Source organism: Coturnix japonica, chromosome 2, assembly GCF_054131305.1.
Source record: "Coturnix japonica strain WE chromosome 2, WE-NBRP24, whole genome shotgun sequence".
In the NCBI taxonomy this organism is placed as follows: Eukaryota; Metazoa; Chordata; class Aves; order Galliformes; family Phasianidae; genus Coturnix; species Coturnix japonica.
This window is the reverse complement of record NC_140664.1, coordinates 16,025,085-16,039,157: the sequence shown is the minus strand read 5'-3', so window position 1 is coordinate 16,039,157 and position 14,073 is coordinate 16,025,085.

Below are 14,073 nucleotides of genomic sequence, written 5' to 3'. Positions count from 1 at the left end.
ACCCGGGTTGGAAGGGGCCTCAAGGATCATGTAGTTCCAACCCCCCTGCCTGGCAGGGCCACCAAACATACACATTTACTAGATCAGGTTGCCCAGGGCCCCGTCCAGCCTGGCCTTGAACACCTCCAAGGACGAGGCATCCACATCCTCCCTGGGCAGCCTGTTCCAGGGCCTAACCACTCTCCTAGTGAAGAACTTCCCCCTAACATCCAATCTAAATCTTCCCTCTTTTAACTTAAAACCATTTCCCCGTGTCCTGCTATTGTCAGCCCTTTCGAAGAGTTTACTCCCCTCCTGGGAGTAAGTTCCCTTCAGGTACTGAAAGGCTGCAATGAGGTCACCTCGCAACCTTCTCTTCTCCAGGCTGAACAAACCCAACTCCCTCAGCCTGTCCTCATAGGGGAGGTGCTCCAGCCCCCTGATCATCTTCGTGGCCCTCCTCTGGACCCTTTCCAAAATCTCCATGTCTTTTTTGTACTGAGGGCTCCACACCTGGACACAGTACTCCAGATGGGGCCTCACAAGAGCCGAGTAGAGAGGGACAATCACCTCCCTATCCCTGCTGACCACCCCTCCCCTGATGGAGCCCAGGATCCCATTTGCTTTCTGGGCTGCCAGAGCGCACTGCTGGCTCATGTTGAGTCTTTTGTCCATCAGGACCCCCAGGTCCTTCTCTGCGGAGCTGCTCTCAAGGACCACTCCTCCCAGCCTGTACAGGTGCCTGGGGTTCTTCCGGCCCAAGTGCAAAACCTTGCACTTCGCTGTGTTGAACCTCATTAGGTTCACCCAAGCCCAGCTTTCCAGCCTGTCAAGGTCCCTCTGAATGGCATCTGTTCCCTCCACCGTATTGACTGCACCACTCAGCTTGGTGTCGTCAGCAAACTTGCTGAGGTTACGCTCAATTCCCTCAAAGATGTCATTAATAAAGATGTTAAAGAGCACCGGTCCCAAGACAGACCCTTGAGGGACACCGCTCATTACCAGCCTCCACCTGGACATAGAGCCATTGACCACCACCCTCTGTCTGCGGCCTTTCAACCAATTGCTTATCCATCTAGTTGTCCACCCATCAAATCCACTTCCCTCCAATCTGGAGATGAGGATGTGATGGGGGACCATGTCAAAGACCTTGCTCAGGTACAGGTAAATGACATCGGTCGCCTTCCCTTTGTCCACCAACGCCGTCACTCCATCATAGAAGGCCACAAGATTAGTTAAGCATGACCTTCCCTTCGTGAAGCCGTGCTGGCTGTCTAGGATCACGTGCTCGTTCTTTATGTGATCAAGCATGTTGTCCAGGAGGATCTGTTCCATAATCTTCCCAGGCACAGAGGTGAGACTCACCAGCCTGTAGTTCCCCGGGTCCTCCCTGCTCCCCTTCTTGTATATGGGAGTGACGTGACCCTTCCTCCAATCATCCGGGACCTCACCTGACAGCCACGACTTCTCAAATATGATGGAGAGCGGCTCAGCAACCACCTCAGCCAGCTCCTTCAGGACCCTGGGATGCACGCCATCTGGCCCCATAGACTTATACTCATTCAGTCTAAGGAAACACTCTCGGACTTGCTCTACCCTTACAGTGGGAAGGGATTTACCTCCTTGGTCCCCACATAGAGGTATGGGGGTGCTTAGGGACGTGAAAAAGACTAGAATCCTGGCCACCAGTGAAGACTGAGGTGAAGAACTCATTCAGCACCTCAGCTTTCTCTTCATCTGTTGAAGCCAGTTCTCCTTTTAAATTTACCAAAGTAAAGGAAGGAGGATTTGGTGTTCCCTGTACTGTGTGGTGGGGATGGTAGAGGTGTAGCAGCAGGATCTTTGAACTCACTATGTGGATGCAGGGGGTGTGCTGGGGTTTGGGAGCTTCCAGTCCCAAACTTGAGGTAGCCTGGAGTTTGTGTGAGTGCTGGTTGTAGGAGTGCAGTGTTAGTGGTGACTGTGGGGCCTTTGAGCCTCCTGAAGAGGCTGGTAAGTTGGATGCTGCATGTAGTCAGGAGAGCAGTCAGTTTGCCAAGATGTAAACTCAGTCACACTCCAAATGGTATAGAAGTGTACTGTGTTTATAAAGTTTTCAGACTCAGATTGTCTGGAAATGAGCATTTTCCAAAAATCAGAAATTAAACTCAGTAGATCAGCTGGATCTGTGACTTTGTCTTTGAGTGGCTTGACTCCCTTCTTCATTTTTTCTAATCATCTGTTCTGTTATTACTACATTAACACATGTCATATGCAAATATTGAACAAGCTTAACAGAGGTACTTATTTGGGGTTTTTCTGTTTTGTTTACTTGATCATGGGCTTTTTAGATTCATTCAGTGTAGCTCTGACGTGGAGACAGAAAGGACCTGTGGTGGTGGTGGAGATGATACAATATGGTTAGTTGCTATGACAAATGTAGTTTTTCTTTCCAAAGAATTTGGTCCTGAAAACGTTTCTGATGCATGTGGTCCAGGCTGCCATCAGAATCATGGGGTATGTAAAGACAATTATCTACCACAGCTGTACTGTACATTGAAATGTGAAGCTGGTATCTCTTATCAGGTTATGCTGAACTTGTAGTAATGGCTAACACAGGTAAGTGAGATGTTTCACAAGCTCTTTTCTCACAGGTTTTTCCATAGTCGACCTCTTCTGTTCCTCTGTTCTGTGATCATTCTCCTGCTTGGCCTGGAGTCTGGTGCATCATGAGGAACCTTCCAGCCCTTAACACAGAAGAACTTTTCTTCTGCATTTGTAATTTCAAGTGAACTGCTTTTTACTCTAAAAGCTGTGTGTGACATATCTCTTGTCATAATCTTTTCATTTAAGAAAAAGATGGTAGTTGTGCATTTGTAAACTATGAACAACAAACTAGGATTTACTGAGGTACCAGATATTCAGATTACTGGACCTTTTTCTTACACATAGGAATGAAACGGAGACATGTAGATAAGGGAAGGAAATAAATACAGTGAATAAAGCACTTGTGTGGAGTGTCATTGAAGACCAGTGGTCAAAAATGTATGCGGTAATCTGGGTGGAGAGGATCTAAAATATGGTGTAAAACTGTAACTTTGTGGCTAAGGCTCTCATCTGAACTGGGGGTTGTAAGTTCTGCTGGCTTTTTATTTCTGTTAGGTAAGGGAAGATAGCTGTGAAGAACAAGATGGACAACTTGAGAGGATCCTCTCATTTTCCAGCCTTTCAGCTTTTTACTTTTGCTGGTGACTGACATTAACCCACAGTTTTTAGTTTTCTTCTTTAAAAGGAGTTGAACAGAAGAATCACCCACTGATTAAGCAGCCTGCAAAATCTAATAGTAACTAAGGACCTTTTCAAACAGGTGAAGTGCATCTTGAAGGCAAGTTTCCGCTTGAAGAATGGAAATGTATCGCTACTTTCTGAGTAATTATACACTAATGTTACAGTTGGTTTCAGTTGCACAATTTTTTTAAGCATTTCCTTTTGTATAGTTGTGTTGGTTTTTGTTTGTCCTGGCGTTCTGCTTTCAAGTTCAGCCTCATTGGGAACTTGGGATAAGCTGTGTGAATTAGCTTATGTAAAGTGTGCATAATAGGTACACGAAGGTGCTGCTTGAGAGTGTTCTCTGACTTCTATCAGGGCACAGAATTGAGTTTATCCAGATGAGTTGTGTCATCCTTTCAAATTATGCATGACTCCAGTGTTTGTCATAAGAATATAAGGCCTATTACATCCCTGAGAAAGTATAAATTATTTGCTTAGTGAATCATAGGTACAGACTATACTTACAGCAGCTACAACTGCTGTTTATGTTGAATAGTAAGTTAATATAGTTGTACAACAGAGTAGTTTTAGAATTGGTTTATTTTACAAGTATTTGAGAAATTGGAAATGAGGATTTAAGAATCTTTCCAAGCCATTCTGTCACCATTAGTGATGTGCATCCTGTTTTACTAGAGAGATGTAATGGCAGTAGAATGCAAGAAAAACAGTGAACAGTATTAGAACAGCTGGGGAATAATACTGTCATGGTAGCTTTGGTAGAAGGCAGCAGAACTGCCAGTGGAGAACAGGCTGTGAATGTATGGATGGAGGGACCTGTAGCCATTCAGAATACTAAAGCATCCAAGGCATTGTGCAGTGCTGCTTTCTATTTTATGGACAACTGTCTGCAAGAAGTAAGTACAGGAGTGAGTGAAAAGGTGTGAAGATCTACTTGGGAATGGCCTTTTAGGAAACAGTTCTGTCGGCACTGCGCCAAGAGGAGCTGTCTGGACAGCTTTTTATCTGTTGTAAATTCCCGAAGTGAAATAGGGAGTAGATTATCCTGTAAAGAAGGCATGGAGAATCTCAGCCTTTTTGTTATCCTCAGTGGTCAGTTCCCCACTGCATCCAGTAAAAGCTGAAGATTCTCTTTAACCTTCTTTTTACTATTAATATAATTGTAAAAAAGTTTATTGTTCTTTTTTACTATAGTGGCCAAGTTGAGTTTAAGCTTGACTTTTTCATTTCTGATTTCCCCCTCGCATATCCTAACAACTTCTTTTTACTCTCCCTCAGTTGCCCTTCCCTTCTTCCACAGAAGGTAGGTTCTCTTTTTTCTCCTGAAATCAGAAAAAGTTCCCTATTAATCCATGCCAGTCTTATATCCTACCAGCTCATCTTACAGCACAGGGGGACATCCTGTTCCTTCTTGAGGAACCAACCTTCCTGGACCCCTTTACTGTGCAGGACTGAATTCCAAGGGACCTTCCCTACCAGTATCATGAATAGTTCAAAGTCCACCCTCTGGAAGTCTAAGCTAGTGATTTTGCTGCTCCCCCTCCAAACTTCACCAAAAATTAAGAATTCTACCATTACATAGTCACTTCCCCCTAAGCAGCTCCTGACCTCCACATCTCCCACCAGTCCTTCTCTATTTGTGTGCAGCAGTTCTAGTGGGGCACCTCCCCTGGCAGTCTCTCTCAGCAGCTGTGTCAGGAGGTTAACTTCTGCAGACTTCTTCCACACGCTTCTTTCCCCTTGTCCTATCAGCAAACCCTGTGAAAGGGTGTCTCCTTCTTTCTTATAACCCCTACTTAGATACTGAAAGATCACTATTGGGTCTCCCCAGTTCTCACAGCCTGTCTGTATTGGATAAGTATTCCACTCCTTGGATCATTTTTGTGGCTCTCCTCTAGATACACTCCAAGAGATGCAAGTGTCTCCTACACTGAGGACTCCACATTTGGACACAGTAGTCAGGGTGAGATCTCACCAGTTCAGAGTAGCAGGGCAGAATCATCGCCCTTGACGTTCTGTTCATGCTTCCTTTGATGCAGCCCAGAATACAGTTGGCTTTCTGGGCTGCAAAGGCACATTGATAAATGTTCCATGAAACTGACCACCTCTCCTATGAGGACAGGCTGAGGGAGCTGGGGCTTTTCAGCTTGGAAAGAGGAGGCTGTGAGGTGATCTGATAGCAGCCTTTTAGTATCTAAAGGGGAGCTACGGGAAAGAAGAGGACAGACTACAGTTGGACTTGATGATCTTCAAAGTCTTTTCCAACCTGAATAATTCTATGATTCTATGTGGTGACAGAAATGACCTCAAGCTTAAAGAGGGTAGATTTAGGTTAGATATAAGGAAAAAGTCTTTTACAGTGAGGGTGGTGAGGCACTGAAAGAGGTTGCCTAGTGATGTGGTTTGTGCCCTGTCCCCGGAGACTTTCCAGGTGAGACTGGATAAGGCCCTGGGCAACCTGACCTAGCTGTGGTGTCATTGTTGCAGGGGAGCTGGACTAGATGGCCTTCTGAGGTCTCTTCCAACTCTAAACTGTAAGGATTCTTTGATTCTGTTGCTGCCTCATGTCTACCTTACCAACCACCACTACCCTCAAGTCCTTTTCAGCTGTAGTCTGACTTGTCCCCTAGCTTGTACTGTTAGTAGGAGTTGCCCCAACGCAGGTGCAAGACCTTACACTGATGAGGTTCTTCTGGGCCCACTGCTCAAGCCTGTCCAGGTGTCTCTGAATGGCATCCTGTCCCTCAGGTGTGTCAACCACACCATACAGCTTGGTGACATCTACAGATCTCTGTCAGTCTCTGTCTCTCCAATCTTTTGTTACAGTTTTGATTTTGTTGTTGAAGCTAGTGAGAAAAGGCAAGAGAAAACATCATTTAATTTGAAAATAACAGATTTAGCTGTTTCTGCTTTGTCCAATTCCTTTCTTTCAAGACATACAAAAGGCCTGTTAGAAGGCAGAAGTAGAACTGGGATTTACAGATGACTTCAGTGAGCTCAGTTGAATTGCTTAGGAACAAATGAATTTGGCTCTGTAAGTATGACATAGTATGCTTTAAGTATGCAAGACAAAGGAAATTGTAAGTAAAGCTTTTTATCCCAGCATTCTGGAATCAGTGAGGAAGGGCATAATTCCATCTTGAATCTTTATTATTGGTGATGATAGGTGAGCCTGAAAGAAACCAGTTCTGTTTTCTAGTCCCATGTTGTTAGCAGGCAGATTTGGAGAGAAAACAAAGTTCAAGATACTCCAACTCAGGATCAGAGGAACAAACAAAGCTTTCCAAAGTTTTAATGTTGTAAAGTTATTTTTCAAAACAGCACTATAACATTGTAAGTCAGTAACATATTATTAATAAATCTTTTGTTGAGTAGCTTAAAGTTCATTAGGAAGCTGTATTCCCTTTTTTAAGGAGAGAGGGGGAAAAAAAAGTAGTACCTGTAGAAGTTTACCAAGTTGGTGAGGAATTCATTTCTGTTGCATTTTCTTATTTTAGAACAGTGCAAATACTTTGCTCCTGCTTTTTTAGTTACTGCACTGGCTAAGAAAGATTGTGATGGAACCGGTCATCTTCCTTTCAGTAACTGTGGCATGTTGTAGGTACCATATTGCTGTAATAAGGGCTGCAAATGAATAACACTCACAACCCCATTTTTGACTTTTAAATACAGAGTTATAAAATAACTGAAAGCAGTACTGATATAAATGCTGTGCTTACCCTGCTTGCTCTTTCTCAGCCTAAACTAAAAATGTTACTATGAGCACCCTGGGCAGTTGTTTGCACATATTAACCTTGGTCCCCAGAATCTTTCCCTACCTCCAGGATTTTTACTTCAGCTGGGATTTTCACCACCACCATTTCATTTTCTAAAGCCTTATCTTTTGGGGGAATCCTTTTCTTATGTACTTCAACTCTCGTTTTCCCAATCAAAGCAATTAATGTACAGAAACACAATGTGTGATCAGCCTTCTCATAGAGAGCTTGGCTATGGATTTGGTAGGTGCCATTCTGCAGACCCTGTTTACCAACAGCATCTGAGAAGTAACAGTCCTCTGAGAGTTTAAAAGTTCAGTTTTGAACATATGTATCGACCCTATTTTCAGCTGCTCAGTAAATATTTTTTTGTTAACATCCTTTTGTTTGTTTTGCTTACTATGATAATGCACCAAAGATACCCAAAAATATAAAATGAAGCTGGCTGCTCCCATTTTTTGTCCATGAGAAGTGGGCTGAGTCACCATGCTGACTGTGACAAAAACAGTCCAGCCTTAAAGTTCTCCCTGTACTCATCTCAAATCAGCTTCTCCAGGAGGGATAACATTGTCGGCACAGTTGATGAGGAGGAAAATTGAAGCAGGGTGATGATAAAGACTTACTCAGAGCTAACACAATAGACTGGTAGCAGAAGCTAGGAAAGAGGGAAAGATCTGACCTCAGTCTGGTCTCTAGCAGTACTTAATTGTTGTAGGGGCCTCCACTCGGTAATGAGTCTAAGACAGTGGAAAGGCAGAGTTTCTCACGGCGCGGGGGGTTGTGGTGAAGATGTTCATTCCTTTTCTTTTGTTCAAGAGCTGTCTTTGAAGGCATTGTTCCTCCACAGCTGCAGTAGCCTACATTCATTGTGATAATTATGGGACAATATGTAGGATGGATGATTGATACATGAGATAAAGTTGTGTAAGACTATTACTAGAAGATCATATGGAGATAATAAATTATGCAAAGACAGCTCAAAGAAATAACCTAAGGACAATTTTAGTGGGGTGCAAAAATAGAATGGGGACAGCAGATCCAAACTGGGCTAAAAATGGGTGGGAAACGAAATACAGCAGTCCCTCCAACAAATCACATTACCAGGCATGAATTGTTACAGACAGGTAAGGTAGAAAAAATACAGGAAATAGTTCACAGATGGAAAATGAAACCAGTTCTTCATGGTTATGGAAAGCCCTGCACTCCCTGTGCTCCTCATCTCTTTCTTTCATACTAGAACAAGACCTGTGTGCATTGTTTTTTCTTGGCTAGGAAGTCCAGGTCAGGGTCTAGTTGTTGGAGAGGCTGGGACCAGCAGGCATGCAGCAGAGCTTGTGGAGCAGCCTGGTTACAGCTGCTGAGGTGCTGAGATACAATGCAGACCACTGCCTTCATGAGTGAGAAGCATCACTCAGAGCATGGGAAGCAGAGCACAGGTGGGTAGGAGGTCATTCCTATAGGGTGTGGGATACATAGATGGTAGCAGGCAGGCAAAGAATTTTCCTTCTTTTTTCTTTTAGCCTTAGTAACATTAGTTCCCAGCTCTTGACTAAGGTGTTTTGGGAGCCAAGTATTCTCACATTTCCCAGCAATTCTTTTCTTAACTGTGTGTCAGTTGTGCTCTTGGCAGTTTGAATTTAGCTTCAAGAACACTTTGGAAGGCTTTGTAACAAAGCAAAACAAAACAAACAACAACAACAACAAAGATGCAACCAGATACACTGTTGCTATTACTAAAGGATTTGATGAGGTCAAGATACTTACTGTTAACAAGCACCTACCAAGAACACTACTTTGGCCTTTTAGCAGATGCTATAAGGTATGAAGACACAGTTGGATGCTTTTCAACCAGAACAAGCAGTGGAAGGAGAACTGTCAGATTAATGAAATTACCCTGTGTTTGTGGACTTCTCTCTCCTCTGAAAAGAAACGGAGATTGGCTGCTGATTGCAGTGTTGAAAGTGCCTCCAGTGGTATGAACTGGCTCAGAATCACCATTCTAAATTCAGCCTCCGAGAGCATGGAGAAGGGAGAGCTGTCTTTCTCACTCTTGTATACAAAGTATGGTACTGATCTACACAGCTTTTCAGCCAATGAAATCTAATGTCTTTGGTTGCAATAACAATTCTATCCTGCCCTAACAAGGCTGTTACATTTGAATGTCTGAAAATCCTGTAGAAAAGTCTCTGCAACATGATACAGTCTTAGGGAGTTTGATGCAAAGGCTGTTGAAGGTAGTGGAATGAACCTGTAGATTTCTCTGGATTTTAGAGGATCAGGTATGAGATTTTGACCAAAGAATTAGCCTAACGGATAACATAATTGTCTGCAACAGCATAACATTTCCCACGCTGTGTTTAATTACCTTAAGATGTCTAAGAAAATAAATGAAGTCCATTTTTCCTTTCCCCTCCCAAAATACTGAAAACGTATACTGAATATTCTTGCTGATCTTTTACAATATGTCATTTGAGAAATTCAGGCAGCACTAGATGCATACGGGTGTAGGATGGTTATGAAACTGTGAAAGTCCTATGTTTTAAGTTGTGGAAAAAACCTTTGCTTGTGATGTTACATTATCTTTAAGCCCACAAGGAACAAGGAAGGTGTGGGGGTTTATTTCCATCTTTTTCTAAGCTGAGATGTTAGCCCTTGAAAAATGGAAGTGCTGATATAATTTGAAATAGTATTTCCTGAAGGGCCATGTTGGAGCAATATTCTAGGAGCTTAATAAGTCCCATTGTGAGAGTCATTTGTCATTTTAACCCCAGAGGCAAATTTGTAAAGGTTAGTGAAGGCTATTTGTCAAAGTTAAATAATTCAGCTGCTTAAATTTGTTGTTTCTAAAATAAGTAGCTTGAAAATACTATTAGTTGTTGTTTTCAGATTATTTATTTGCTTTTTTTTGTTGTTGTTGTTGTTTTTAATGGTTTTGGATAGGGTGGATGGAAAAAAGTGTCTAAGCTGAAATTGTTTACTCATTTGCTTAATTATGAAGAAGTGGTTTTCTGTGCAAATGCAGAAAACAGAGCCAGAACAGCAAAGACCGCACAATTCAAGAAAAATAGGATGGTCCCTCTGTTTTAAAAAACAAACATCTCCGCATGCGAATTGCCAATACTCAAAACAATGGAGTTGTTTTAAATAGGGTTTGTGTAAAAAGGAAACTTAATGTATTATAAGTTAAAATGAATTGTGTTCCACCATTTGATCTCCTGTAAATGCAAATAATGGTTTGCAATTCCAAAATGCCCTTCTTGATATGCATTTCAAATGGTTGTACTTGTAGATGGAAATGGAAGTTTCCAGTCTAGCAAATTCCACCTGCTTAAAAACTTTAAGCTATATCATAGTTATATAAAGTATCTGGAATGCTAAGATAAAGGGCTGATGCATTAACTGTGCCTTTGCAGTAGCAAAAGGATTTGTGGATATTGCTTTTTAACATGTTTTTTAAAGCATAATTGTATGAAAATACTTACTATTGAAAAACATATTCCACTTAACTGCAGCACTGGCAATCTGTGGGGAGTTGTGTAACAGCCTTTCTTCATTTAAGTCAGAGGAATTTAGACTTTTCTTTGTATTTTTCATCAAGTTATTTTTATTATTTATGGAGTTTAGGTAGCTGAGTTTGCAGTAAGCATGCTCTAGGCTTACAGGGTTTGATTTAATTAAAATACCCTTTAGCTAGGCAATAGCCCTTCCACATAGCTTTATAGCCAGTTAGACCAAATAGTAAAACAAATACTGAAACAAAAAGAGGAGTGCTTGTTTTTCTAAACTTCTTAATCAGGAATCTCATCCCAAAAGATGGATCCTATTATCTTTTTTAATTTATTCAACATAAATGAATTAAATTGAAACTTGATTAGCTCACAGTTGGGAGAATCTCTCTGCAATGACTTGGAACACTTGCTAGTGATTATCCCCAAATCCCAGGCCCCATATTTTTCTGCACTGCCTTTTCTAGCGGCATCATTTGTTCACATTAAGAAACCTTAGAGCCTTTCTTTTGGAGGATTGCTTATGCATCTTTCACCTGTGTTTTTAAGTGCTTATATGTTAATATTATGCTCAAGAATTATCTAGTAAGAATTTCCTGAGAATCAGTCAGTCAGTGTCTATAAAGCTCTTAGAGTTAGGTGAAGGCATTGTCCTGTTACTCTAAGCAGAAGGGAACTGCCATGACTATAAAGTAGTAGTTCCATTAGTTTGATGTCAAAACTATGCCTGCTTCTTTTCTGTTAAAGACAAAAGCTCTTGTGAAAGTGCTTGCTCATTATCGAGAAATAATGGGATAATATGGTGCAGTTAAGAATAAGACTTTTCATGCTTACATCAACAATATGCTAATGATGAGCATAACATTAGCCTGTTGACATATTGAATGCTTTAGAATAATCGTTATGTCAAATGTTTTTAGAAGTTCTACAAAGAAGTCATATTTTAAGTCCAGATCATAGCCAAAAGGTGGCAGTATTCTATTCAATATTCATTTACAAAACAGTAAAAAATGCATGTGTTTATTAATGCTTTATCTCCTTCTAATATTGAATCATACTAGATAATTGTATCCTAAAATAAAGTCAGTCTATTAAGAGTACTCATTTAGAATGAAATCCTGAGAAAAAAAATTAGCAAAATCTAGTCTGAATTACATAATTGTTATGTGCTATGGTTCCATTTTTCCCATTATATGTGTATTTCACTGACAGATAACTTTTTATGGAGTTCTTAGGTAGATCGCAAACTTACCTAGAAGTCTTAGTAGAGTTAACTGTCTTTAAGGTCAAAAATAGACATTAATCTCATGTGATTTTTAATGAGCCAAAAACGCTGCTGTGTGCTTTATACACACTGGGGACTTTAGAAGTGTTTTTCGTGAAGGGAGTATGGGCTTTTCTGTGCTGAGATAACAGTAAGTTGAGGAATTGTTGAAATACTGCCTCTCTTAACTGCCAGGCTGTTTAATCATACATCAGTGTTCTGTCTTAGAAACATTTGCTTGAATATAATTGCACTTACAAACATTCTCCTCTATAAATATTTAAACTTTCATATAAAAATATTCTAAGTAAATTCCGATCCACAATGCAGATATAAAATCACTGTAGTGGGAGAATTAGTTCAATACAGTAAGTATTTTTTTTTTTACATTAAATACTTCTAAAAATCAATTTCTGCTACAGACTTTTATAAATATTCACAGGAAAATCAAGTGGTCGATAATGGGAACAGGACTTTGATTCATAAATATATTTCACCCTTTTCAGTATTGAAAAGTTTTGATTAAAACTATATGCAATAGAAGAAAACCTGATTGCGAGAGCAGGTCCTGGGAAATCTAATTGCAGTGATACTGCATTTTAACATATTTCCATATTCAGCTCTAGTAGAGTATAACTCACACCCATCTATCTTTTGTAACGTCAAGGAAAACAGAACTGGTAGAATTCCTAAGGGAAACAGAATTATTAGGCCTCGAAGTTCAACACTGACTTCTCTCTTTTGTCTCCTTATTTTTTGGATTAGCCCATTTGCTTGCTAAATCTCTAGTGGATGCTCCTTTATAAAAAGGCCAAGAAGCTGTTTCAGGAAGCATATTTCTGTTTGTGCCTCAAAAAGAAGGTGCTGTGAAAACTAATTAATTACTTAATCAAGTAAGGCAGATCATTGTATCGCTAGCACGGACTTGGCAAACATCATGAATGTAAGCAGTATGGAGATAGCAGACAAATACAGTTAGATGTGACAGAAGGATCTAAGACTACTCAGAAGACCAAAACAAGTGGCGTTAATTTCTCACCCATTCATTCATCACTTTCTAACAAAAAAAGAAAAGTTCTAGGGAAGTACAAGTGTGTGTTTAATTGCTGACTTTGCTAATAATCTGTTTTGTGCTGGGGTCCAGTGTTTGTGATCCCTCTGCTTCTACAGTGTATTCCCAAAGGGCATTTTAGAAAAGCTAAATTATGCAGAAAGGCCTGGAAATTTCCTGAAATTATTCTGGGAACAAATCCAGAGGATAGTGAAAACTCAAACGTATTCTTGTGGATATTGAAAAGAGCTGTTGCTTGGGGCAGTGTGTTCCCAAGATAGTTGTGTGTGTTCCTGGGTGTGGTGAAGTCTTCTCAATGTATGCAACAAACCTTAAAGAAATTTGGTCAGGAAGCACAGCACGACTACAGCAATAATATATTTACATAATGTTTCTAATACTGTGATCACATCTAAAACTGAAGACAATTTCATGCGCTTCAAATAAAATGTAATTGTCAGAGTTCTGTGTTTGTTAAAGACTTTCTTATGCATGCATGCAAAGCTTGTGCAGACTGTGCTCACAGTTTTCTTGTAATTAGGCTTGGTTGTGTTTTTTCCCCCTGCATTAAAGAATTATGCTTAACAGTAAACTCTTTTGTGATCATGTAAAACTAGCACTTTAATTTAAAGTTTCCTTACTAAGAGAAAGGTTAGCTTCCTAAACAAAGCAGTACAAGTAGCAAAAGCATTGGGAAGATTTTCTGTAAATCACGTTGATATGTGGGAGGTTTGCATCTGCTGGATGTGTATATGCTGTACACCATACATTGACTGCTCTGGGTGCCCTGTGCCTATACATTTCTTTCGTGAGGCTGCTATCTCTGTTCTTTGGAGAGGCTGTGGTTTCCTCTTGAACTTTTCTGCTTCTGCCAACACCTTCTGGTTTGTCTAGCTGCCAAATGCGGCAGCAGGCAGAATAGGGGAGGCTGTGTGAACGAATGGCCATTCCTGAAGTGCATGTGCTGCATCACATCTTGTTAATAGGGGGAGACTGCACTGCTGAGGCCCTAGGGAGTTAGCCCTATGTCTTGCTGACACTTCTACTAAAGCATAACTGGCTTGCACATTTTGTCCCCTGTGTTCCTTCAAGAAAAGTTTGCAGATAAATCAGCAGTTTTTATGATATAGCAACTGTTTAGACTTGTCCACATTATTGTGGCCATTAACAGGACATTTGCTCTTTCCCATTTGATGTGGATTCTCTTCTTCTGGTGCTGTTTTTGTAGCAGACCATTTAGTATCTAGCTTG